Raw genomic sequence first — 27,956 nt, 5'->3', positions numbered from 1 at the left:
AACTTCTCCAACTCTTTATTCCCTTAGCTCTCATGATGTTATAGCCCATGGAGGTTTGCTCCTATTTCTCCAATCTTTGGTTTTCCCATGTTGTTAGTTCTCACACCGCCTTTTAAAGTAACATATCCTAAGATGCCACAGTACCCTCTTATTTCTTACCTCACGATTCCTAGTTAATATGCATATCTACCTCCACAATCTCATCTTTTCCTCAGGGCAGAACTTTCGATCCTTAAACTTTAGTCCTGATTTCTCTCTCAAATTCCATATCCTTATGTACAAATGATTCTTAGACATCTCCACGTGAATATTTCCCAAGCCCCTTAAACAACATATCCAGAATTAAAAGGATTATTTTTCCCAACTTCAAATCTACCAATTACACTAAAAGGAAAACAACAATATCCACTATTTTCTGTCTTCTTTCTCTTTGTTGATGCCATTAACATTCTTTCAATTACTCAAGGCCTAACATCTGAAAATCATATTTAACCCTTCCTTCTCCCTTAACCACCCCTTCTATTCAGTTACCAAATCATTTGACTTTTAGCCTCAATTCAATCAAATAAATAGCCCACCTAAAAAAAAAAAAATCTTCTGTGGCTTTCCATTTCCTAAAGTCCGTGTGAATTGTTTAGGGATCTCCACATCCTAACTTGTACTTCCTTTTCTAGAACCATCTCTTGCTACTCCTCTCCAAGAACCTTTCAACCAAATATGGTCTTCTCCCAAATAGGGTAATTTTTCTTGTTTCCATGACATTGTTTATAATACTTCTTTGGCCTGAAATCCCTCTCCTTATATTCATACACACATTCATCAATTCATTCAGTGAGTACCTGCCTGCTACATACTACATACTGTTCTAGATGCTAGAGATGCGATGGTGAAGAAAACAATATCCCTCCCTATGTTATAGGGGCCTGTATTCAATGAGAAGATTAAGTAAATAAGTATTAAGTAAGGGAACATAATAAAATATCAGGTATGAAAAATAAAACAAAATAAGGGGATAGAGGTTACTACCTAAATTCTAGCACTCAGGGAAGCACTCCCTGACAGGAGTGACATTTGAACAGTAATCTGAATGATGTAAGAGAGCTCGACACATTATATTGGGATTTGTGTAATAGTAGGTACAAAGGCCCTTGACAGGATTATGTGAAGTGGTAAGAAGAATAGCAAGGAAACCAGGGTGGCTGATACACCTTGAGTGAGGGGTTTCAAAAAAAAGAAGGTAAGAAACAAGGTCAGAATAACCAGAAGCCAATCCTCTAACGCTACAGACTGTAGTAAAGCTACAGGATTTATTCTCAGTGCCATATAAAGTATTTGGAGGTTGGAGAAGAGGGGAGTGATATGATTTTATTTATTTTTCAGAAAGATCACTTTGCAGGTGTACAGAGACTGTGGGGGTGGTGGAAAAAGTGAACATAAGACAGGAGTTAGGAGACTATGGGACCAATCCAAGTAAGAGATGATTGTGGCTTAGGCTGGGGAAATCGGCATGAAGGTGGTAAGAAATGAGAAAATTAAAGATTAATATGAAATCAGAAACAAAGAGATTTGCTAACAATTGGACATGAGAAATCAAAGAATGAGAAGAATCCTGGATGACTTCTAAATTTGGGCCCTGAGCAGTGGGCTGAATTATGACATGTGCCATCTTCGGAGATAAGAAACACTGACTGGACAAGGAGCAGATTTAGATGGGGAATCAAAAGGTCGACTTTTGACTTGCTAACCTTGAAAATGGGCATTAGACAGCAAAGTGGAAATATCTAGTCAATCCTTTAATTATGAGTCTGGAGTTGAAGGGACAGCTCAAGGATGGAGATTTCCATTTGAATCACCAGATTTTTTGTGTGTCATTTGGGGTCATTGAACTGCATGAGTTCACTCCATTCAGCCATTCTCAACCCTGGTACAATTTCAATTAACTGGGGCAGCTTTAAAATAAAATACTGATCCCCTCTCCCATCTCCAGAGCAACTGAATCCGAATCTCTGCAGGGAAACCAGAGTATTGGTGAATTTTTAAAACTCCTCTAATGTACAACTACGCTGAAGAACTCCTGATCTACTGAAATGAGAGATGTCTGAGTACTCACCTCTGTGGCACACCGAAATGTAGAGATCTATAAAAGTAGGTCACAGAAAGGAAGCCAGAATCAAGCTTGGCCAGCAAGGCACAGAGGAAATCAAGAGAACAGGGCGGTATCCCAAAAGCCAAGAAAAGACAGTGTTTCAAGAAGAATAAATGAATTCAGTCAAATGCCATTAAGAGTTCAGTCAAAGTGAGGACTGATTTTAGAGCAGAGGATTTATTTGATCATGGGAAGGTAGCTGTAACAAGTGGTTTAGACAGTAGACCTGGACCAAAGACTTATGTCATGCATTCAAAAGAGTAGAAGATGGTGAAGTACGGAGAAGAATCAACACAGGCTCCTGGCCCATATGCATCTATCAGTGTTCTGCCCATTTCCAAGGCCAGTTGAAAGGTGCTGAAGCCTCTGCTAATCTCACCAACTAGAGGCAATTTCTCTGCTGTGCAATTTTGACTTGCTCTTTCCTTTAAGATACCAACTTGAACTCTAGTTATTTGTGCTCTTGGTGGAGAAGGATCACATTTAGTTAATCTTTCTATGCCCCACAGTGAAGGAGAAGTAGGTTCTTAGGAACTGTTGGCACAGAATTTAGGAAAGAAAAAGCTTTGAAATGAGGCACCTGGGTGGCTCAGTTGGTTAAATGTCTGCCTTCAGCTCAGGTCATAATCCTGGGGTCCTGGGTCAAGTTCTTTGTTGTCTTGACAGGCTCCCTGCTTAGCGGGGAGTCTGCTTCTCCCTCTCCTTCTGACCTCCCCCACCCTCACCTCCCCACCCCTGCTTGTGCAGGTGCACACCCTCTCCCCCAAAAATAAAACTTAAAAAAAAGCTTTGAAATATGCTGCAAAGTAATGAGGATTACTGCAGTGCTAAGTGAGCAGAACTCTCATCTCACATACCAGAAAGGGAAGATGCTGAAATTCACTCAGGCATTTCAAGTAAATGTGAAGTATTGGGAGATTTTTTAAAAAAGGCAAAAATACTCAAAGAGCTGAAAAAAAGTTTCAGTAATTATCTCTAATGCTATCTTCGTTCCTGAGCACTGTGAGGCCCTAAATTGTAGTTATGTGACAAGCTAGTGACCCACGTATAGATGACAACAAACCGTTCATCCTCCTCTTAACTCACACAGAACCGCCAGCCCTCACCTGAACCCCCAGATCTGCCTATAACAAGGTGATCAGCCGGAAAATGCTAAAGTTGTTGTAAAGGAGATTCATGGTCATAATTTGTTTGTTTTAATTTTTTTAGTAATACAAATTTTACGACACAGAACATTTTTGCAAAATCTGCCTATATAAGTTGGCAAAAAAAAAAAAAAAAAACCAGCAACCTGGAGGGGGTGGAGATCATTTAATAGGTATATATCCAGTGGTGAGTGTCAGATTTTTCAGTGGCTTTGAACATCCCTGAAGTGCTTAGTATTTACATAATTTCCTCTTTTAGTGGATCTTTAGACACATTCACTCTATCTGGTAATGATTTTTGGTTTAAATGCTTTGTAAATTGAATTTATTTCAAAATATGAACCATACATAGCCAAAGGCCTTGGGTATATCTTGATTTTTAAAAGTCTTTACAGGGTTTGATTGCCTCTTTGGAACCCCCAAGGCACTAAGTGCCCCCATAAACTTGAGTACAATAGCCTCAGCTGCCATCTTTGAACCTTTTGCCCCCAAATCAATAACCTTCCCTCAAACTGATGAATAACCCCCAATGTTGGAGCAAAGATGATTTTGTCTATCTTTCTTTTAAAAATGAGATACAAGAAAACTGAGTCACAAAAAAAAAAGAAAGAAAAACTTCCCTCACCTCCCCTTGGAAAAAAAATTAAGAATACATTTCTTATGAAAGAGCTCCATGAATAAAAAAGCACTGCTTAATAAAATTAGAAATGAAATTTGAACTTTCTCTCTCTAAAGCAAAAAAATATATAGTACATATTTCAACATATGTTTACTTGGAAGAATATGTTGAATCTGGTTCATGATTAAGGACTACAGTTTCTGAATCAGAGCCATGAATTTGACTTCTGGTATTTCTCTGAATATAGAAAAAATTATGTATTACAGAATACAGTGTTTACTATAACTAGTGAAGAATAAAGGAGAAATTATTACTAATTAGAAATAATTTTCAATGCTTAGACATACATCTATTATAAAGGACATAGCTTTTCTAACAACAGAAAATACCCACAAACCAAACAGAGATACTACTTTTAAGCACTTTTTTTTCCTGGTAAATCTTAACATGAAAAGAAAATCTTAGGTTGCTGTGAAAAACTACAATATAAATCAGTGCCTCAAAAAGACCTGAAATTTCTTTGCTTTTATTAAATCTGTGATTTTTAAAAAATAATATCAAAGAATCACTAGTATATGTGAGAAAGCACTTACTTTTTATCTAGCCCAGCTCCAAAATCAATAAGGAATCCCCCAGAAGCAACCTTAAATGGTGGTGTTCAAACAGCACCTTCTGGAACCTTCCCAGCAACATGAAGTTCATTACTTTGTCAGGCAGGCTGATCCACTATTAAAAAATTTAATTGTTAGAAGCTTCTACCATAAATATCCAAATTATGAGCCTGAGTTACAACTGAGGAAGTCAGCCCAGACGGCATTAGCCTTCATCCTTTAATATGCTCCTCACACTGAGAAAATGTCCTTTGCTGTTAAGAAAGTGAAAGAAGGAGGTCCTGGGGTATAAAAATTTCTTTTTTTTAAAGATTTTATTTATTCATGAGAGGCACAGAGAGAGAGGCAGAGACACAGGCAGAGGGAGAAGCAGGCTCCATGTAGGGAGCCCAATGTGGGACCCGATCCTGGGACTCTAGGATCACGCCCTGGGCTGAGGGCAGACGCTCAACCGCTGAGCCACTGGGGCTGCCCTAAAATTTTTTTTTTAATTTATTTTAACAAGTCCTGAACCCAATGCTGAACCATTTTAATGTTGCCACGTGATAGATAGAAGAATGATTTACTAGAACAAATTCCATGAAAAATCACATGAAATAACCATTTTATCTATAAGATACCGATAAGAATACCTGAAGACAAACCTACAAAAGTGTTTCCAAGAAGCCAGACAAATAAGTTACGGATCACAAGTTGAAGACTAGAGGGGAGAAGAACAAGAATTTGTGAATTAAGAAGAAACTATGGAGCAATCGCATGGAAAGGGGGGTGTAGAGGAAGGAGAAAGGCCACTGCTTGGTTTCAGGGGACAGGCTGTAGGCAACTGTGCAGGGCATGCCCACAGCAGAGGTGGGAGCACTATATGATTAGTACCTCCTCCTACTCCTCCATATGTACACAGCAGGCTCCCCGGGTGAGGCCAAGTGGGGACCCCACTGCCACTTACATAAATATGGGGGCGCACAGGCACACAAGACACACGCACTCCACTCCACATCAGCTAAATGTAAACACAGAGAAACTCATCATCCTCTGCTGGCCCCAGAACAGCACCCCCAGCACCCTGGCCCTAGCCACAATAACCTCTCCCCCAACACTCAGCCCTGTTCCCTAATCCACACTGGCGCAGATGCAGAATTTGGCAACAAGGGCACCTGGGTGGCTAAGCAGCTGAGCATCTGCCTTCGGCTCAGGTCATGATCAGCCCAACGTCCGGCTACCCGTTCAGGGGGAGTCTGCTTCTCCCTCTCCCTCTGCCGCTCACTCTGCCTGTGCTCTCTTGGACTTTCTCTCTGTGCATCAAATAAACAAAGAAAAAAATCTATAAATAAATTAAAATAAACGTGATAGTTAAGTTTTTGAGGTTGCAAATAATAAAATAATGAGATTTTTAAAGTCTATATAGAAATCAAGTGAGGGACACCCGGGTGGCTCAGTGGTTGGGCGTCTGCCTTCGGCTCAAGGCATGATCCTGGGGTCCCGGGATTGAGACTCTTATCTGGCTCCCTGCATGGAGCCTGCTTCTCCCTCTGCCTGTGTCTCTGCCTCTTGCTCTCTGTGTGTCTCCCATGAATAAATAAATAAAATATTTTAAAAAAGAGAAATCAAGTGTTTTCATTTCTGACTTGAATAAATTAAATATGGGTGTTGAAAAACAAAACTAACCTAATACGTATTCTTTTCAGAATATAAAGACCACCTTCAGAATTCATGCTCAGACATGCACATACATATAAACACAGCCTCATATTTTATATCTCATTAGGAGGATAGTTTAGAGGCAGTAACTATTTCTTCTTTGACTTCATACCCTTAGTTTCTAGCTCACTATCTTCCTGCTTGATGTTTGGTATCTTCCTTCTTGTAGATGCTAAATGAATGAAGCTCCCAAGATATTGGCTGGCAAGCTTTTCTGAACAGTGCTACTACAGTCTACACAGCTATTTGTCCTCTCCCTGCTCTGATTCTGTGTTGTGAAGAGTAACTTACGTCTTTACTTTTCCTTACATCAACGGGAACACTGTTCTTCCCAGTATGTAAAGCATAGGCCTTATGCATCCTACTTTATGCAATGTTGCATTTCCAGTATCTGAGGACTTTAACAATCACCCATAAATTTTAGCCAAAAATCCACAGTAAATTGGGCCTGATCATCTACCATGTTACCTCAGAGTGTATTGTGGTTAGTATAAAGATTTATTGTGGCACTGGGCCATACATCTAGTAAGTTAATCTCTCCATTATTTATTGCTAAAATAGAACTAACTAAATCAAATTGTTTTCTCCATAAGAGCTCTAAGATTTTGGAACGAATACAACTGATGTCCCCTGGAGTCTACACTCTTGGCTAAAAAAATCAAAAGAATTCTGTTTCCATGCTTTACATTGTTGCTCTGGGTCACTTCCCTTGAGCTACACTTAGGATGAATTAAGAAAAGTAGTTTCTGATCAATACAGTAGGACTCTCCCCTATTTCTTTTTTTTTTCTTTTTTTAATGATAGTCACGCGCGCGCGCACACACACACACACACACACACACACACACAGAGGCAGAGAGAGAAGCAGGCTCCATGTACCAGGAGCCTGACGTGGGATTCGATCTTGGGTCTCCAGGATCGCGTCCTGGGCCAAAGGCAGGCGCTAAACCGCTGCGCCACCCAGGGATCCCCGATACTATTTCTTTTAATGCAGCCTAAGATGGCAGCAGTGGAATGTGGCGTTAAACACTGCCAGATGTTTCATGGTTTTTATTCTGAGAGCCATCACTGCAACTCATGTAATTCTAAACGGAAGTGTAGGTCACAGTTGCTTTGTGTCCTTACAGTTCTCTATTTTCACCCAAAATCATTGCCAGTCATGGCACTTAACTGCCTGGTCTATACCATAGGTCTGAGAAAATACCTTTGCTTTCTCTCATATTAAATAGTGATCATTTCTTACCTTATACCTTCTAAAATTATCTATTTCCCCTTATACACATGACTTTAGCTGGGTACTATTTTTAGATGAGCCAATGCCTTTTTCTAAATATGTTATCTAAAAGATGTACTCTTTTTCTAAATTATTTTAACATTTTTAAAATTTAAATTCAATTAATTAACATATGGTGTATTATTAGTTTCAGAGGAAGAGTTCCATGATTCATCATTCTTTTATAATACCCAGTGCTCAGGGCACCTGGGTGGCTCAGTGGTTGAGCATCTGCCTTTGGCTACGATGGTGATTCCAGAGTACTGGGATCATGTCCTGTATGGGGCTCCCTCCCAGGAGCCGGCTTCTCCCTCTGCCTATGTCTCTGCCTCTCTGTGTGTGCCTCTCATGAATAAATAAATCTTTTTTAAAAATCTCTGTGCTTATAATACCCAGTGCTCATTACATCACTCAGTTACCCCATCCCTCCACCTCCCACCCCTCCAGCAACCCTCACTTTGTTTATGATTAAGAGTCTCTTAGGATTTGTCTCCCTCTCTGATTTTGTCTTGTTTTATTTTTTCCTCCTTTACCCATGATCCTCTTTTTCTGTTTCTTAAATTCCACATACGAATGAGATCATAGGATAATTGTCTTTTGCTGATTGACTTATTTCACTTAGCATAATACCATCTAGTTCCATCCATGTCATTGCAAATGGCAAGATTTCTTTTTTGATGGCTGAGTAATATTCCATTGTGCATATATACCACATCTTCTTCTTAATGGGTGATGCCTCTTAAGAGGGCACTAGTTATGATAAGCACTGGGTGCTATATATAAGTGATAAATCACTAAATTCTACTGCTGAAAAAAATAAATAAAAGATGTTTTCTTAGGACAAATGCTCTTGGGAAAAACAGCCATATTTATTCTTTAAAACAACAATCTCTTTAGCTCTACCCAAAGTAAAAATTACTAATTTTACTTAGTTGTAAATTACATTAATATCCAACTGGTTGGAAAAGCAAAAAGCCACCTTAAAATTACACGTTAGCTGTATTAACTATGTATCTGATAGTTTCAAAATGATGTCTGAAAACTTGTTAGAGAGTCTTTCATAAAGTTAATCATCATAAATTACTAAAAATGCTGGCAAGAGGTATGCTTTAATTCATCTCCTAACTACCTTCTACCCCTCTGCTATAAAGCAGAATGGTGATTGTCTTAGTACTGTTGAAAAATGCAGAGTATAGACATTATATGATTCTAATAATAACATCAAATAGTCTGAGTAACTTTTTTAGATAATAATATTTTCCAATCTTTATGTAATTGTACTCAGTTAAAATATGAGATTCATTTTCCTACAAGGTCAATTAAATATGCAATTAAAAGCTACTCCCGCATGTCTTCCTCCCATGGCTGTCAGTGCAAATTCCCCAGGGTACCGATTTGTACATTTTACAGAATCATTCATGTGAACTGTATTCCAAATGGCTTTAAAATATTAAAAGTTCCATTTTACAATTTCTTCTGCTCAGTGATCAGTATGGTGAATCGCCTTCATCTTGATAAAGGTCATAAAGTTTTTGTCTTCTTCCAAGTGCCTGATTTTGTAAGTTTGTAGCATGAAGAAAGAGTGAAAAGGAGAGAACAGGTCATGAAAAAGAAAGAGAATGGAGTCAGCATCAGGAAAGAGATGATATTTAAGAAGAATGAAACAAAGTTCCCCTCATTCTGGATATTTCTTTCTACCTTTTGTAACTTATTCAGTCAGATGGCCATTGGTCATGACTCAACAGAAGTGAAAAGAAGTGAACCTAAAAATAATCAAATTTTGTCTTTATAATTTCAAACATCTAGGTTCAGAGGAATAGAGATAATTTTTATCCAGAAGCAACATATTTAGGAGATGTTTTGATCAGTAGAAAAAATTTAATAGTTTTCCACTACCTTTCCATCCCCCCAAAGTGTATGATCCTTTTGCACTGTTGGTTGGAATGCAAACTGGTGCAGCCACTCTAGAAAACAATATGGAGTTTCCTCAAAAAGTTAAAAATACAGCTACCCTACAACCCAACAATTGCACTACTAGGCATTTATAGAAAGAATACAAGTATAGTGATTCAAAGAGGCACATGCACCCCAATGTTTATAGAAACACTATCCACAATAGCCAAAATATGGAAAAAGCCCAAATGTTCATCAATTGATGAGTGAATACAAAAGATGTGGCATATATATATATATATATATATATATAATGTAATATTAGTCAGCCATCAAAAAGAATGAAATATTGCCATGTTCAACAACATGGAAGGAACTAGAGTCCATGACCCTAAGTGAAATAAGTCAGAGAAAGACAAATACCATATGATTTCACTCAGATATGGAATTTAAGAAACAAAACAGATGAACATAGGGGAAGGGAAGAAAAAATAAAATAAGATGAAAATAGAAAGAGAGGCAAACCAAAAAGGACTCTTAGCTATAGATTTGCTGGAAGAGAGGTGGGTAGGAGGGTTGTTGGAAGAGAGGTGGGTAGGAGGGTTGTTGGAAGAGAGGTGGGTAGGAGGATGGGGTAATTGGGTAATGGGCATTAAGGAGGGCACTTGTTGTGATGAGCACTGGGTGTTGTATGCAAGTGATAAATCACTAAATTCCACCCCTGAAACTAATACTACACTATACATTAACTAACTTGACTTTAAATAAAATCTCCAAAAAAAGGAGAGAGAGAGAATGAAGATGTGAATAAACATCAGCAGTGAAAAATGGGTACCTAATTATTAAGTAACCAACCACTTAAGATTAAATACCATACATATGACCCAGGAATCCCACTTCTGAGTATTTATCCAAAAGAAACTAAATCAGTATTTTGAAGAGATTTTTGCACTCCCATGTTCATTGCAACACTATTCACAAGATATGGAAACAAGCTAAATGTTCACCAATGGATGAATGGTTAAAGAAAATGATATGTGTATATATAAAGGAATAGTATTCAGCCATAAAAAGAAGGAAATCCTGCTGCTGTGACAATATGGATAAATCTGGAGTACTTATGCTAAATGAAATAATGTAGACATGGAAAGATGAATACCATATGTACTCACTCATATATAGAATCTAAACAAAACAAAACAAAAGCCAAACTCATAGATAAAGATAGTAGAATGGTGGTCACCACAGTCTAGATAGAGGCAAAAATGGGAGATGCTGACCAAAGAAGGGGTCAAACTTTCCATTATAAGGTGAATAAGTTCTCATGCTCTCTTCAGCAGCACATACACTTAAACTGGAATGATACAGAGGAGATTAGCATGGCCCCTGTGTGAGGATGACATGCAAATTAGTGAAGTGTTCCATATCATGTTTTTCCTCACACCATACACAAAAATACATTCAAAATGGATAAAACAGCTAAATGTGAGACAGGAGACCATCAAAATCTCAGAGAAGAACATAGGCAGCAACCTCTTTGACATCAGCAATAGCAACTTCTTACTAGACACGTCTCTGGAGGCAAGGGAAACAAAAGCAAAAATGAACTATTGGGACTTCATTGAGATAAAAAGATTCTGCACAGGGAAGGAAATAATCAACAAAACTAAAAGGCAACTGATGGAATGGGAGAAGATATTTGCAGATGACATATCTGAAAAAGGGTTAGAATCAAAAATCTATAAGGAACTTGTCAAACTTAACATCCTAAAAACCAAATAATCCAGTTAAGAAATGGGCAGAAGACATGAATTGACATTTTTCCAAAGAAGACATCCAGATGATTAACAGACACATGAAAAGATGCTCATCATGATTCATCATCAGAGAAATACAAATCAAAACTACAATGAGATATCATCTCATATCTATCAGAATAGCTAAAATTAACAATGCAGGAAATAACGGATGTTGGGAAGGATGGAGAGAAAGGGGAACCCTCTTACACTGTTGGTGGGAATGCAACCTGGTGCAGCCACTCTGGAAAACAGTATGAGGGTCTCTCAAAAAATAGAACTACCCTACAATCCAGCAATTGTACTACTAGTTATTTACCCAAAGGATACAAAAATACTGATTCAAAGGGACACATGCACCCCAACATTGACCATTATCAATAACAGGTACATTATGGAAAGAGCACCACTGTCCATTGACTGATGAATGGATGAAGAGGTGATACATATATACAATGGAATATTACTCAGCCATCAAGGAGAACGAAGTCTTGCCATTTGCAACAACGTAGATAGAGCTACTGTATATTATGCTAAGGGAAGTAAGTCAGTCAGAGACAAATACCATATGATTTCACTCATGTGTGGAATTTCAGAAATGAAACAGATGAACATGGGGGCAGGGGGAAGAGAGAGAGGCAAACCATAAAACAGACTCTTAATTTTAGAGAACAAACTGAGGGTTGCTGGAGGTGGGCAGGGGAATAGGTTAAATAGGTGATGGGTATTTAAAGAGGGCACTTATTGTGATGAGCACTGGGTATCATACATAAGTGATTAATCACTAAATTCTACTCCTGAAAGTAATATTACACTATATGTTAATCAACTGGAATTTAAATAAAAACTTGAAACCAAACAAAAATATAAGATGCGTAAGTTATTGGGACCTAACATACAACATAGTGACTATGTTAATCATACTGTATAGTCGACTTGAAATTTGCTGAGTATAGGGGATCCTAAACACTCTCACTATGCGCACACAGAATAAAAAGTAACTATATATAATGAAGAATATGTTAATTAACTTGATTGTGGTAATCATTTAATAATATATATGTATCAAAAAAAATAATATATATGTATCAAATCATCACATTGTATACTTTAAATACCTACGATTTTATTCAGCATTATATTGCAATAAAGCTGTAAAAAAGCATTAAATAAAGGTACAAATAACAAAGTACAGTGACCAACATAGCAGAAATAAATATGAAAACCTAGATAACATGAAAAAAAATTCTAGGGAAATATAAACCAGCAAAGTGGCCCATCATGAAGAAAATCATAAAATCAAAGAAAGAGTAGAAAAATTTTTAGAACCACAAAAATATCAGACCTACTAAACTTTTTTTAGAAAGCCAATTTCAACTATAAAAAAATTCCAATGTATAGGACAGAAAATAGATAATTTCTCGCTTCCTAAGCTTAGTAATGTCTGTGGCCCCCAAGGCAGAAAAGCACAAGAAAGCAAAAACATATATTAAAAAAACTTATAAACACAGAAGCAAAATCCAGAGTATCAGCAATTCACAATCAATACTTCATTGTAATGAACTCATGACCAATGGTTTAATCTCAACATTACAAGGATAGCACAATTTAAGAAAATTTCCCAAGTTAATTCACTAAAATAAAGTACCTAAATGAGAAAAAAACATGACTAAACATAGGCCAATATATCACCGAATGATATCCAGCAAACATTCATGAAAAAAAAACCTTGGCAAACAACTTTCATAAATGTATCTACCAAATATGTATAGCAAATATATGTACAGTATAAGATGCAAATTAAGTTCAGAAATTTAAAAAGTTATCTCTTATCACCACTACTAATCAACACTGTCCTAAAGGTTCTAGCCACTGCAAAAGATGAGAGAGAAAAAATAAGTGGCAAAGGGATGCATCAGTTGGATGGATTTTCTGTTGGAAAATAGGAAATAAAATATTTTCAGTGGTTATGATCATCTATATAATCAATCCAAATAACCAACTGACAAACAGAACTAAAGAGGGAATTCAGCAGTGCCTAAATACAAGATCTACATACACACACACACAAACTAACTAATAGCTACCCTGTAGACCAACAATGAATCATTAAAAAAAATTACTCAGGACTATGAAATTTGGAATGGAGACATTTGGATGGTTTTGAATGAATCTGAGAACTATGAACTTTAACATTACCTGAAGTCACATTTCCCAAATGAAACTTCCTTTCCTCTTTCCAATCTAAGAAAGCCAGCCCCTCCTTCACTAAAATATATATATATACACACATATATATACATATATATGTGTGTATATATATGAATATATGTATATAAGGCCACCTCTGGGCGGGACTTCTAGCCTCCACTCATTGGACCATGCTCCGTTCTATTTCATTCCGGTTCATCAGGGAAACAGCCAGAGCACTAGGCAGAGGCTGTGTCTCCATCGTTTTTTCCATGACCTAACGGGAGCCATTTTTGAGGTTGAGGCCTACGTCTCTGCTTTGTTAGCCCAGCTTTAGTTTTGTGTGTTGTCCCTTTGTGTGGTGATTTGATGTTCCTGACCATGGTGTGGACGATCTTGGGCCTCGTTCTTCCTCACATCTGCTGAGGCCGCCCTTTCAGGGCCTTGATACTATAGCCATGACGAGGCTGGTGCGCAGTTGGATGCAGCCCACAAACTTATAACCTTTGAGGATGTTTGTATATACTTCACCCAAGAGGAGTGGGAGCTACTTGATGCTCAGAAACGTCTATACTGTAAGGTGATTCTGGAGAACTTTCTACTGGTGACCTCAGTGGGATTTGCAATTTCCAGATACCATTTAATTCCCCAACCACGGCCAGTGAGAGAGCCTGTAGTTCCTGAAAATGTGGCGATAGGTCCAGCCGAGGCAAGGATGGTCCAGGGGAGACTTTGCCCATGTCATAAAGTAGAAAATGAAGATGAATCTTTTGAGCATGGTGTTTCTATAAAAGACTCACAGGTGAGAATTCTCAGAGTGAGTCCTTCTATCCCAAAGAGCCACTCGTGTAATATGTGTGACCCGATCTTGAAAGACGTTTTGTGTCTGTCTGGGCATCAGGGCACATCCCTTGGGCATCAGCCACACCCATGTAGATCATGTGGAAGAACCTTCTGGGTCACTGTCAACATTGACCAAATCCTGAGGCAGCACAGTGGAGAGGAAGTCCCTAGAAAAGAAAATGACCAAGCCTCCTTTGTGAAGAGCTGCAGAAGCCACATGTCAGAGAAGGTCTTCACTTGAAAGAAGGATGAGGAGGACTCCTTGGCCAGCTCTGGACTTGTCCAGCCCCATGTGACTCAAGATGAGGAGAAGCCATGCACTAGGAGCCAGTGTGAGGAAGCCTTTCATGTTGGACAAAAAGATTGCAAGTGCAGTGAATGTGGGAAAACTTTTAGCAACAAAGACAAATGTGTCCAACACCAGAAAATCCACACTGGAGAAAAGCCTTACAAGTACAATGATGGTGGGGATGTTTTTGTCTGCAACTCCAGCCTCCAAGAATACCAGAGAGTTCACATGGGATCAAGGTCTAATGACTGTGCTGAATGTGGGAAATCTTTTATCAGAAAATCCCATCTTATTCAGCACCAGAGAATTCACACTGGAGCAAAACCTTTTGAATGCAGTGAATGTGGGAAAGCCTTTGGCCGCAAAGATACACTTACGCAGCACCAGAAAACTCACAGTGGAGAAAGGCCCTTTATGTGCAGCAGATGTGGGAAAGCCTTTCTCCACAAAGATGCGCTTGCTGAGCACCAGAAAAGCCACACTGGAGAAAAGTCCTACAAGTGCGATAGATGTGGGAAATTCTTTAGCCACAGCTCCTACGTTAGAGTACATAGGAGAATTCACAGTGGAACAAGGCCTTATGTGTGCAGCGAATGTGGGAAAGCCTACATCAGCCATCCCCACCTTATTCAACACAAGAAAAGTCACACCACAGCAAAGCCTATGGATGAAAACAATGAGGAAAATTCTTTCATGACAAGTCCAGCGTCAGTATGCACTGGAGACACAACACTAGAGCAAAGCCGCACGTGTTCAGCGAATATGGGAGGGCTGATGGGAGATACTCCCACCTGGCTTGGCACATAAAATTTCATACCAAAGAAAGGCTTCTCCAGCCTCGGTGTCCATCGAAAGATGAATAGATAAAGAAGATGTGGTTTATGTATACAATGGAATATTCCTCAGCCATTAGAAATGACAAGTACCCGCCATTTGCTTCAACGTGGATGGAACTGGAGGGTATTATGCTGAGTGAAGTAAGTCAATCGGAGAAGGACAAACATTATATGGTCTCATTCATTTGGGGAATATAAATAATAGTGAAAGGGAATAGAGGAGAAGGGAGAAGAAATGGGTAGGAAATATCAGAAAGGGAGACAGAACATGGAAGACTCCTAACTCTGGGAAATGAACTAGGGGTGGGGGAAGGGGAAGGGGGCGGGGGGTGGGGGCAACTGGGTGATGGGCACTGAGGGTGGCACTTGATGGGATGAGCACTAGGTGCTATTCTATATGTTGGCAAATTGAACACCAATAAAATATAAATTTACAATAAAAAGTATTTAAAAAAAAAAGGCTTCCCATGTGTGTGAGTTTTGGTGATCCTTCAGCTTCATCTTTTAAGTTCATTTAGCACCAGGAACCTTACACTGAGGGAGGCCTTAAGAGAGCAGGGAACATGCTTTCTCCTTGCTCCACACAGCATGACTCACAAAAGAGAAAATCTCTGCAAGGTGGCCTTTGAGATGGAGTCAACACCCTGAAGTTGAACTTCGTGCATCTAGCTCTCCACGCTGGGGAGAAAACTATAAGTGCCAGGTGTGTGTGGGGGAGGGGGGCAGTTTAGGACCTAATTTACATTTTGTAATCTTCCCAGGGCCTTCACTTGATCTGAGCAATGCCATTGCCTGCATCTGTTGTGGAGACCACTGCACTTCTGCCAGCAGTCAGGACCCCACAGTATGTGTCTCAGGTAAGGCACACCTTTACCCTCTCTCCTATTTCCTGGAGGGAGTCATGAGTGATGTGAACCCATTAGGGATCCTCATTTCCTGACCTACAGATGGTTTCAGTGTGGACATGACTCAGCACCCAGATCTGAGCTGGAACCTGCTGCTGTTTTCCAGAGGTTTCTGTTTTCCATGGACAGTATTGACTCTACATGAGATGGGGCGGAGATGAATTTCTCCAGCCTCCAAATCACCCGTCCTTGGAACTGCCTGCCCCACACTGATCTGATTTGTGCAATGAAAATGCCTTATTGTTAAAGCCTTTGTTCTGTTCACTGTGTGGGGTTGATTGAGAAAAGAAATGGGCTTTCAAGAAGCAGGTCATGACTGACTGAGCTCATTGCTTCCCTTCACACCTGTATACAAGGGTGTTGATTGCCTTCCACAGGAAGAAAACTAGGACTGTGGGCTAAATAGAGTTGTGCTGTCCAATACAATAGGCACTAGCCACATATGACTATTGAATGCTTGAAATGTGGCTGGTGTGAGCTATGTTATAAAATGCACACTGGATTTCTAAAACATAGTATGAGAAAAAGAGTGAGAAAGAATGCAAAACATCTTATCTTTATACTGACTACATATTAAAATGATAATATTCAGGGCATATTGGGCTAAATAAAATATTAATTTTTTAAAGAAAAGAGAGAGTGAGATATGGGCTTTGCCAGCATGATGGGAAGAGGGAGCCCAAACTTTTTGTGCATCAGAGAAAATGGCAGGAGGGTAGAGAACAGTTCTAAGTCTAATTTGGCCTAATTGTCAATGCTGCCCAAGCCTTCTTAGGAAAATTTATTCAGCCTTGTAGGACTGATCTTAAAACTTAGATGTCATGATCTCCTGTGAGCCCTCAGCTCACCGTGATGAAGGGTAAGTGGTATGACAACCTCTAGTTCTTTTGGGAACAGTAGGATTTAAGTCCCTTTTTCCTAGAGGATGTCTTACATTCCCCAACACTGTTGAGGTGCAGCTGTCTCCCAAGACCAACCCAGAAGTTACAGCCCCTGTGAAATCCAAAATTCAGGAGGCGGATCAGACCTTCAGGGGCTAAGTAGGAAACATAATTGATATATTTCTTGTTCTGATGCAGAAAAGGTTGTCATTTTCCTGACGTTAGAATTTATTAATGGTAAAGATACAAGTGTTGTTTTCTTACTTTCCAAAATTTTAAGCATTAGCACTTAGTAAGTCTAACTCTGGTAAAGATTGTTTTATTTAGATATCCTTAAGTAGGCTTGACTATAACTTATTTAGGAAAACAAACCTTTAGAATATTAAAATTAAGTAAAATACACTTTTAAGATTTAAAAAACATATAAAAGCACTGTGTACAGAAACATAATTAAGGAGTGGTGGAGATTGTGGCAAACTAGAGGTTATGTGTCTGCTCGGAAGGGCATACATAAATTTCATGTGACTGTGATTCTGGGTTAAAGGTGTACAGAAACTCTTAGAACCTACAGACCTTTTTATCTCCTGTGGCAGAGGTCAGTGTCAGAGCAACTAATCTAAGGTTTTCTGGATTCCTATACCTTCCTGGGCTGTTGACCTTAGGCTATCACTGCACAGGCAGGTACCCCAGAACAGAGCTCCTGCAGTCTTGGGTGGGTCTTGTGAGCCCATCAATGTTTGGGTGGACATGGTATTAATTATTCTTCAGTTTTTGCTGTCACTGAGGTTGGGCTGACCCTACCAAGATATGAGAAGTGGGAAATAGTTGAGTTAATATAGGGTTGGTTGATATTCCAAGCAAAATGGGAGATCCAGATTTTTATGTCGAAGCATTATATCTCTTAATAGATTTGTTGGTATATAATTAGAATATAATAATAAACTGCTCATATTTAAGTTGTGCCATTTAATGAGTTTTGACATATGTAGACATCTGTAATACTATCACCATAATTAAAGTAATGAGCATATCATTGCCCCCCAAAAGTTTTCTCATGCCCCTTCATAATCTCTTCCTCTTGTCCCTCCCTAACCTCTCATTTTTGTTCAACCATTGATTTGTTTTATTTCACAGTATTTTACTTTGCACTTTTTGGTATTTTATATAATAAATAGTATATAATAATATGTAACAAATAATAAAGCCAGTATAGGCTTCTTTTTTTACCTCCTTTCAGTAAGCATAATTGCCTGAAGATTAATGAAATTATTTCTTTTTGTCACTGAGTAATATTTCACTGTGTGTGGATGTAATACAATTGTTCACCCATCAATTGTCAATGGATATTTAAGTTTTTCTAGATTCTATTAAAAATACAGCTTAATTGAAGAAAAAAAAAAGAATCTTTAATGAATTTACAGAGGCAAAGGAAAGGCCTTGCAAAAGAATGGCAACTCAAGAAGAAACCCCTCCACTCATATTGTCTCTCCATTGCCCTTGAGGAGTCAGATTCTAGCATGGTCCAGGTAAGATTGAGGGAGGAGATGGCACTTATATCCAATGTACTTGCAAATTGCTGCTAATCTGTATAAGAAATCAGGATGTATTGTGGGAATGTATTTTAAGTTTGCTGGGCCAAGGAGAATAGAATGTAAGGTTAAATTAGGTAAAATTTATCAAGATAGGTAAACTTGGGCCACCTGGGTAGCTCAGTCGGTTAATCATCTGACTTGATTTCAGCTCGAGTCATGATCTCAGAGACTTGGGATCCAGCCCCAGGAGGCATTGGGCTCTGCACCCAGTAGGGACTCTGCTTCTCTTCTGCTCCCTCTGACCTTCCCCTCTCTCTCTTTCAATCTCTCTCTCATTCTCTTAAATAAATAAATGAAACTTTAAAAAAAAGATAGGTAAACTTACCTGAGATTTAGCATTTAATGGGCAAAGTAACAGTTTGCTAAAGCCTGGCCTGAATGTTGGCCTACATGGAAGAGTTCAAATGCCCCAGAATTTCCCTGGGACAATTTTTCTGCGTCTCAGAGGTATGACTCCTGCATATTACATTTCCAAGGTTTTTTCCTCTGGCTTCTATGTAGGCTTAGCCAGTGGGAGGCACTTAAGGGAGACTGGAGGTAGGGAGAATTCAAGTTTCTTCTCCTCCCTCTATGCATCAGCTGGCTTCCCTGGCAACGTCCCCGTCTCCTTCTTTCCTCCAGTAGCCCTTCCAAACAGTCCTACCATGGTTAAAAACATCTACCAGGTGACCTTGAGCCATGGGTAGCAGCACACCACCCTAGGTGTATCCCTCTAGCCTAAGGGTGGTCGTTGTCTTCTGCCGATACTAATATCTGTGTTGTCCCGCCTCCCCTCAGTTTGGGGATCCCCACACATCCATCAACTGAGTGGCCAATTTCTTGATTTAAACTCCTTCTGTTTAAATACTTCACTAAAGTATTTTTGGTTAAGTCCTATTTTTCTCTAGTTATATTCAAACTAATGAATGACTACACTGAAAGAATCCTGGAGGATGTGAGTGAGAAATGTGGGAGCTAAACATTTTTTAGTCAAGATTTCCGCAGAAAACAGAGAGCTTATTCCAAAAGTAGTTGAAGAAAATTTCATGAAAGGACAATTTAGAGAGTTTAGAGAAGGATTACAGAACTCAATTCACGGGTGCCTGGGTGGCTCAGTCAGTTAAGCCACCACCTTCAGCTTGGGTAATGATCCCAGGGTCCTGGGATCAAGCCCCATGTCAGGCTCCCTGGTCAGTGGGGAGCCTGCTTCTTCCTCTCCTCCCGGCTCCTGCTCTCTCTCACTATCTCTGTCACTCTCAAATAAATAAATGAAATCTTAAAAAAAAAAAGAATTCAATTGAATGGTGATGCATCCAGAGCCTAACAATAGTATGAAGCTATCCCCAGCTTACAAGAGAAGGCAAAGGAGAGAGCAGTGTTACTGGAACTGTCGAGATCTGTAACTATTGGAGACGGGCCCTCGACAGGAGATGTAGCCATATGTAGGGGCACATGGACACTATTAAACTGCAATCTGGCAAGGAAGGATCACCCAGAAGTGAGTACAGACACCTGACCTCTCTCTGCTCCTGACCTTAGATTCCGGTCCAATACCTCTCATGGGCAAAATGCAATTATAAGCCAAAGCTCAAGGGGGCTCTGGGGATCCAGTCCAGGGGGTTATCCTGTCAGCACACAGAAGAGAGCAGAGAAAAACCCAGATTGGATCTAGAAAACCAAATAGAGATTGAGCAGCATAACCAATTAATGCTTTGAAAGTTGAGAGGACTTGCTAAAACTGATAAGAAATAGCCGTAACAGTATGTATCTAGGGAAAAACATAGTTTCCTCACACACGGCATTTCTGACACTAGATGTGTGGGATTTTTCCCTCACTGACGGACTCTCTAACACCAGCCAAATGTCCTGCAATTCAGTTCAACCATGATACTAACTGGAGGTAACAGACACCACAGGTTAAGGGCATAGTCCCACAAGACCGCTCCCTACTTCAGATGCCATTTGTAGTAGGTCCCCAGGTCACTCACAACTTCTGTCTGACTTGGCCTCAAATCAGAGACTCCCCAACCCCCTCCTCAGGTTTGATAGTTTGCTAGAATGACTCACAGAATCCCAGAAAACAGTTAACTTACTGTTGCCAATTTATTACAAAGGAAATTTTAAAGGAGAGAAACACAGAGGAAGGTCTGGAAGGGTCTCAAGCGTAGGGGTTTCTGTCATTGTGGAGTTGGGGTGTGCCACCCTCCCATCATGGAAATGTCTTTACCAACCTGAAAGCCCCTCCAGCCCCATACTTTGGGGATTTTTATGGAGGTTTCACCACATAGGCACAATCCAATCATTAACTCAACGTGCAGCCTCTCTCTCCTTCTGCAGATAGAGAGTGGCACTGGAAATTCCAAGCTTTTAACCGCGGCTTGCTCTTTCTGGCTTGCCAGCCTGCATCCTAAAGCTACCCAGGAGCCCACCAAGAATTACCTCATTGGAACAAAAGAACACTCCTATCAACCCAGGAAATTCCAAGGGGCTTGGGATTTCTGTCAGGAACTGGAGTTAAAGACCAAATATTAAAAGATGCTCCTAGTGCTCCTTCTAGGAAATTTCAAGGGCTGTAGGAGCTCAATGCCAGGAAATAGGGGCAGAGACGAATACATATATTTTATATTATTTCACAGTATATCATATGTAAAAATAATATAGCTAAAAGAGTTGAAAATGATCACTGCTGAAAGTGAGCTGTAGAACTAGAAGTTTAAAAAAAAAAGCCCTAATGAACTATTTGAATATTTAAACTATGTACACATGTGTGTGTACATATATACATATTGTTTTGTGTGCTGCTCTTGGCTTATTAATAACCGACGTTATGGATGGACTGGTCCTTATGGTTTTTATGATTTCAAGTTGCCCTCTGGCAATAACTACCAGGAAACTTTGAAAAAAGAAAAAAGGTTTATTACTTACAGATCCTGGGAATTAGATGGCATACCTGAAGCCACACTGCAAGGTCACAGGTAGAGAGAAAGCACAGGCCTGGGATTCTATTTTTATTGGGGTTAAGGGTGGGGGCCTAAGATTTCACAGGCTCACTCTTAATTGGTGAGTTTAAAACATGAGAGCAGGGAGCGCCAGGGTGGCTCAGTCAGATAAGCCTCTGACTCTTGATTTTAGCTCAGGTCATGAGATCAGGCCTTATCCGGGCTCTGTGCTGAGCATGGAGCCTGCTTGAGATTCTCTTGTTCCCTCTCTGTCTGCTCCCCCTCTCGCCAGTCAGACACTTGCATTATAAAGAAGAGAAAACCAAATGTCACGGTTCACACTACACACTTATACATACTATATATATAAACATATACATGTATGTCATGTAATTTAATTAAAAATAAAGTTCTTAGAAGAAAAGTGAAAACACTTTGGTGTCAGCATTCTGGTTTTCCCGGGACAGATCCTGTTTGCCCCTGTTGCTGCTCTTGAAATTATTCACGGTGCTCTCTTTTACTGTCTGTGATACGCTGAATAATAATGCCCCCCTCTCCTAGAAATGCACATCGTAATACCTGGAACTTGTAAATGCTACCTTATATAGCAAGGGAAAAAAAAGCATCTTTTCTTATGCAGTTAAGGTAAGGATTTTGAGATGGGGAGACTATACTGATTATCAGAGTGATTATCAGAGTGAGTCCTAAACGCAATCACATGTATCTTAAATGAGACAGGGGCAGAGGAGAAGGTGATGTGACCACAGAGGCAGAAATCAGAGTGATGCATCCACAGGACAAGGAATGCTGACAACCACCAGGAACTGCTTCTCCATTAAAGACTGGAGGTGAGGGAGCATGGCTCAGCTGACACCCTGATTCCAGCCCAGTAAAACAGGGATAGGACTTTTGGCCTCCAGAACTCTGAGAGAACAAATTGCCGTTTTTGTTGTTATTGTTGTTGTTGTTGTTGTTTAACAAACCAAATTTATGGTAATTTGTTACAACAGGAAACAAACACATCATCAAAAGTGCCCCATTTTGGAAGGTAAATTCTATGTTCGCTCCATCTCCATCTCAGCTAGTTCATGATATCTTGGCTGTCCTTACATCCTATTCTACCCATTTCCCTTCACTCTCAGCTGATGAATATAAGATCTATATAATCAACAAGTAAACATGTTGGGATAAGAAATTTCTCAATGTCTGGCCTCAGTTTAGCCGTGATTTGCATGAATATTAACCTTCACCTCCCTTTTGCTGCTCTCCGTGGAAGTGTTAACCTCACATTTGTGCTATTTGGAGACAAATTTGAGATATTCAGATTACTGGATTGTTCTTTCATAAGTAACTGGGAAGCAGAAAGCCTGGGCAATAGTCACCATACACTCAAAAAGGCAGGTTACAGAGGAAGCAATTATCTATGAGAAGGACACAGAGAGCTACTGGCCCATATAACATCTGCATGTGCCTCTTGGTGGATGCAGCCCAGCACCAGTGTGTACTCATATGGCCACTCTGCAGCCAGCAGTCTTCACAACCAGATACAGGAGCCCTGCATAGACACCAGCATCATAGAAGACAAAGAAGAAAAAGTGTTTGTTAAGAAGTTGGGATTCAAAGAAGACAGGTTGAGTCTGAATTACTGATAAACACAGAAATAGAACATGACATTGAAGTAGCTGATTTTGAAATTCCTAATGGATATTTGCTATGAACTTCAGGCACTATAAAACTTTCTTTATGATGACTGGGCACCAAACCTTCTAATGCCATATTTTCCTGATGTTTCTGTTTACTTCTTCCTCTTCCATTATCTCATTTCTTCAACTGTCCAGATTTCTGTGTAGGAATCACAACTTGGTAAAAGCTACAATCTCTTCCTGATAGGAAACATTAAGATCTGACTTGTTTTAGATTGTCTATTTAAATGCAAATCCATTAGATAATTTCAACTAATTTTTCAACTTTATACTGTGCAGATGCAGCTTGAATGTAAATTTCTTAAATTGGAAAAATACAATTAAAAATGAGAAAATTAAATATAAGGCAGACACATCCTTCTTTTTCCCCCTCAGAATTTTGTATATGCTCCTCCCCAAGGTTTAGTTGAAAATTCTGAGAAGGAGCATGAAAGTAGTTTCCTTAATGAAACAAGATGTCCTGTTTAGGCAAAATAATGTTTTCAGTTCTCATATTCAAAAGTACATATTTAATGTTGGCAAATTGAACACCAATAAAAAATAAATTTATATAAAAAAAACAAAAGTACATATTTAGTTAAAGAATGACAGAGAGTGATAAAGTTTAGGGGGATGAAAAACAAAATCAGCCCTACAAAAGATGCTACTTAAAGAATAATATATAATCTTCATTGCTCTGTTGGTAGTAAAGACAATATATGAGCATTGTTTTGAGTTGATAACAGTGTTCTATCAGTTCCAAAATGTATAAATTATATCATGTGGTTTCTTTTTTTAAAAGATTTTATTTATTTATTCAAGAGTGACACAGAGAGAGAGAGAGAGGGAGAGAGAGCAGAGACCTAGGCAGAGGAAGAAGCAGGCTCCACACAGGTTGCCCCATGTGGGACTTGATCCTGGAACTCCAGGATCACGCCCTGAGCCGAAGGCAGACACTCAACCTCTGAGCCACCCAGGCGTCCCTATCATGTGGTTTATTGATGTAATGTACACATAAATAAAAAAACAGATCAAAGCAAAACTATGTTTCATATGGAAATGAGAAGGAATGAAGAAATTAGAGGTTAAGTAAACATGCTTTCTCAACGTCACAGAAAAGCATAGCTCTACACTGAGAAAGTGTCTATTAGATTTTAAACCTGTTGGTTGGCAGGCTATTTCTGCTATCGTTTCCCTTAGAGATGCACTAGATACACACACACATAATCCAGTTCATTTCTCATATGCAACAACACTTAAAATTGAGTAAGAACAAATGGCCTTCTAATCTCATGACGTTTGGAAAACAGCATGTGGAAAAGAAATTACAGTATGGATTTGGCAGTAAAATAAAATGACAGAAGTGGATTCTCTCATCTATTCTTCTTCAGCTTAAGGGAGATCTAAATTAAGAAGATGGTAAAGAAGGTAAAATGAGCCAACCATAAACACAGCAACCTATTTCAAAAGCATTTCATTCTTAAGTGTGTCAGGGATTCATTTATCCATGTATTCCTTTGGCATATTTCCATAACTTGTAAATTTTGAAAGTTTGCCTTTGAGACAAATTACTGACAACAAGCTCAATCTCTTTCAATTGAGGAAAATCAAGTCTACTCCAAGTGGCCTGTACTTAAAACTTTGCATTTTGAAGGGTAGCAAGCTGTTATAAAAAAATGAAATCTCTTCTCTATGGTAATGGAGTTAGAAGCTTCCAAAGCAACAGTGCTAATAATAAGATTTTGAAAGCAATTTTAACCCACAAAGTCAAGCAATGACCTGTAGGATTGATTTTACTTCACTAAGGATGTATTAATGTGTTATTTCTTTTGGTTTCAGCAGTAACATATTTATTTCACTCTAAAAACAAAACAATGAAGTCAACTCTAGTTTGTTTTTTTAAAAGATTTATTTTTATTTTAGAGAGAGAGTGAGAGCACATGCATGAGGGGGAAGGAGACAAGAGAGAGGGCAGAGGTAGAGGGAAAGAAGCAGACTCCCCGCTAAGTGTAGAGCCCGAGGTTCCATCTCAGGACCCTAAGATCATGACCTGAACTAAAATCAAGAGTTGGTTGCTTGTGAGCCACCCAAGCACCCCTTAACTCTAGTTTTACATGACTAAGTTATTTCATGACTATCTCTTTTATGAAATATTTCTTGGGAACTACTTTAATGTATTGGGTTAATTTTATGCAGCTCCTAACAATATAGATTCTATTGGCCAAATGCATTGTTTTAATCTATTATTAAACAAAAATGTTCTTTTGCTAGTAGAGCACGTGTATAAATTTCACTTTCTAAATGGACATTAAGACATTACTTAGCCTTCTCATAATAAGAACAGAAGTTGATCATTGTGCTGTTCAGGAAAATAAATAATTTTTATATTTACAAATATTATATCTATAAATATATAATATTTATAGATATTATAAATATGAACACTATTTTCTCATTAAGTGATTTTATAGAATGGGGGTAGCTACCTTCAAAATTGAATGATTTTAAGGATACAATCGATGTAACAATCATATGTATGGCACTGGGGGTTATGGCCCTATTTTTACCCCATCTCCCCTCCATCACTCACTGCTTTATTCTCAAACCCTCCTGTGTCCTAAAAATTTCCACAAATTGGGTTTAGCCCTATCGTTCTGTTTTTATCTTATAAGTATTGAAATCTTATAAAGTAGGACTATTATCACATATTTTCCATAGTTGCTGCCATCTAGTATGTGATGTTCTAATATGTGATGAAGAAGCTTCATTTATTAAATAATTTATTAAGATCATGCCTCTTATAAAAATTAAGTCATTGCCTATCCAAATAAATTTCATAAGTTTGACATTTTGGGTTAAGTAGGACTGCGATGAGGTAAATCACTTGACCTATGATTGTTGTTGGTTTTCAAATAGCAGCTTCATGACGTTTCCAAGTTTGTTGGAGGAGGAAATGATGGAGAAAATGTCAAGGATAAATGTCTAACTCTTTTCCATACAATAAAACGTAGGTCTGGAAGAGTGGGGATAGATTACACAGCAAAAAATGCCTTTAGGACCATTTTACAGCTAAAATTTTATATTAAATATAATTGTTTTATTAAATCAACTAATTTTATTTACAAATACAAATATATAGTGTTCCCCCGATACATATTTTGTGCAATTGTTTCCCGTGAGGCATCAGGAAGTAAAATTCCAAATAAGCTAGACTGAAAAAATAATCCACTGTACTCTGTAAACTCCATCTCTTTGCCAAAGCACAGAAGAGAACTGGTAGTTTTGAAAAAAAAAAAATAGAGGTACATCTTGGACAATGTCATTCAACATAGGTGTCAACACCCTAACCACTGGGCAGAAGAAACTACTAAAACCTACACCGCTTTTTTATTGTATTGCAGAATAAAAAGGCAGGGCCTATGTTCTTCACTTGATGTATTCTCTTCTTTTTTAATGCCATCGAAGTGTAATAGAATAGCTATTGTTGGGCTATTTTCTGCCTGTAATAGAATCTTTGATTTATAAAGGTGCTGAATCATGCATTAGTCTTATTTCTCAGTATACACATAGGAGTCATTTCAACCAGAACTGAAGGGCTACTGCCATGATAGAACACGGCAGCTGTTTAACATCACACAATATAATCATGCATATAAAAGAGCAGCAAGGATTTCACTTTATTGATTTAATTTCAGAACATTTGCACATTACAACAGCAATCATACCAAGACATTTTCATTTTAAGGGACACCACTGGTCCAAGTTAAATGAGATTCTATCCTCAATAGAATTTAAGGGTCATACAATTTAAGAGTTAGAAAATCCTTTAGAGAATCTATTCCCCTCCCCCTCAATTTATACACTAAGAAACCAAGGCCCAAAAGAGGCTAAATGATTTGACCAATATCACATGGCTAGTAAATAGCTCTGACTAGAGCCCAATTCTGAGCCCTTTGATCTTTTTATATATATAGCATAATTATTGAAGAGAAAAAATATGTAATTCAGTTCTTCTTGTGTTCCACACAAAATCTGATATTTAAAATACACATTAGGAGCCAGTTATTCTTAGCAATTATGTGGCCTGAAATAGCATGAATGGCAGTCATTCAGTGGGCATTTGTCCCGCTGAAAATTCCTATAGATTTCCTAGGTTTGAATACTTGACTACATGAGGAAATTCAATATAGTAAAAGTACATTCCAGGAGGGACACAGTGAACATTTGTTCTGAGTAGAATTTCTTTACATAATTTTCTTAATTTCCTGGGTCATTACTTTTCTAGCATTCTAATCTCACACGATCTTAGTTAGGCTCCTCAACTTCCTAAAACCTGATGGAGAATAAGAAAGAAACATTTTCAAAAAGGCAAAAAAAAAAAAAAAAAAAAGGTGGTTGAAGAAAAAATTGTAGCAGAATGACCAAGTACTCCTATTTTCTAAGGCATTCCATAATGAGTGACATAACTGATAGTAGTTAAAATCAAGTGAAAGGAGTATATTTTATTTTAGTTTAATTAGTTGTTTCAGTTAAAGACTATTCATGCCCAGTTTTGACATTAACACTAGAGGCACCAAGCCCATGCCATTTTTAACTGAAATAGATGAAAGATCCTGGCTTCCTAGAACCCAAGCTGGTG

The 27,956-nt window shown here is 38.6% G+C and overlaps 1 non-coding gene across 1 annotated transcript; it reads left to right on the top strand.

Annotated features, from left to right (window-relative positions):
* Positions 1 to 10,709: 10,709 nt before the first annotated feature.
* LOC121483647 lies at positions 10,710 to 10,816 on the top strand. Its single transcript, XR_005985775.1, has one exon. It is a non-coding gene; the product is annotated as a U6 spliceosomal RNA (small nuclear RNA).
* Positions 10,817 to 27,956: the final 17,140 nt, after the last annotated feature.

The sequence above is a fragment of the Vulpes lagopus genome, chromosome X (assembly GCF_018345385.1).
Source record: "Vulpes lagopus strain Blue_001 chromosome X, ASM1834538v1, whole genome shotgun sequence".
In the NCBI taxonomy this organism is placed as follows: Eukaryota; Metazoa; Chordata; class Mammalia; order Carnivora; family Canidae; genus Vulpes; species Vulpes lagopus.
The sequence above is the reverse complement of the archived record's forward strand: the minus strand, read 5'-3'. Positions and strand labels throughout refer to the sequence as shown.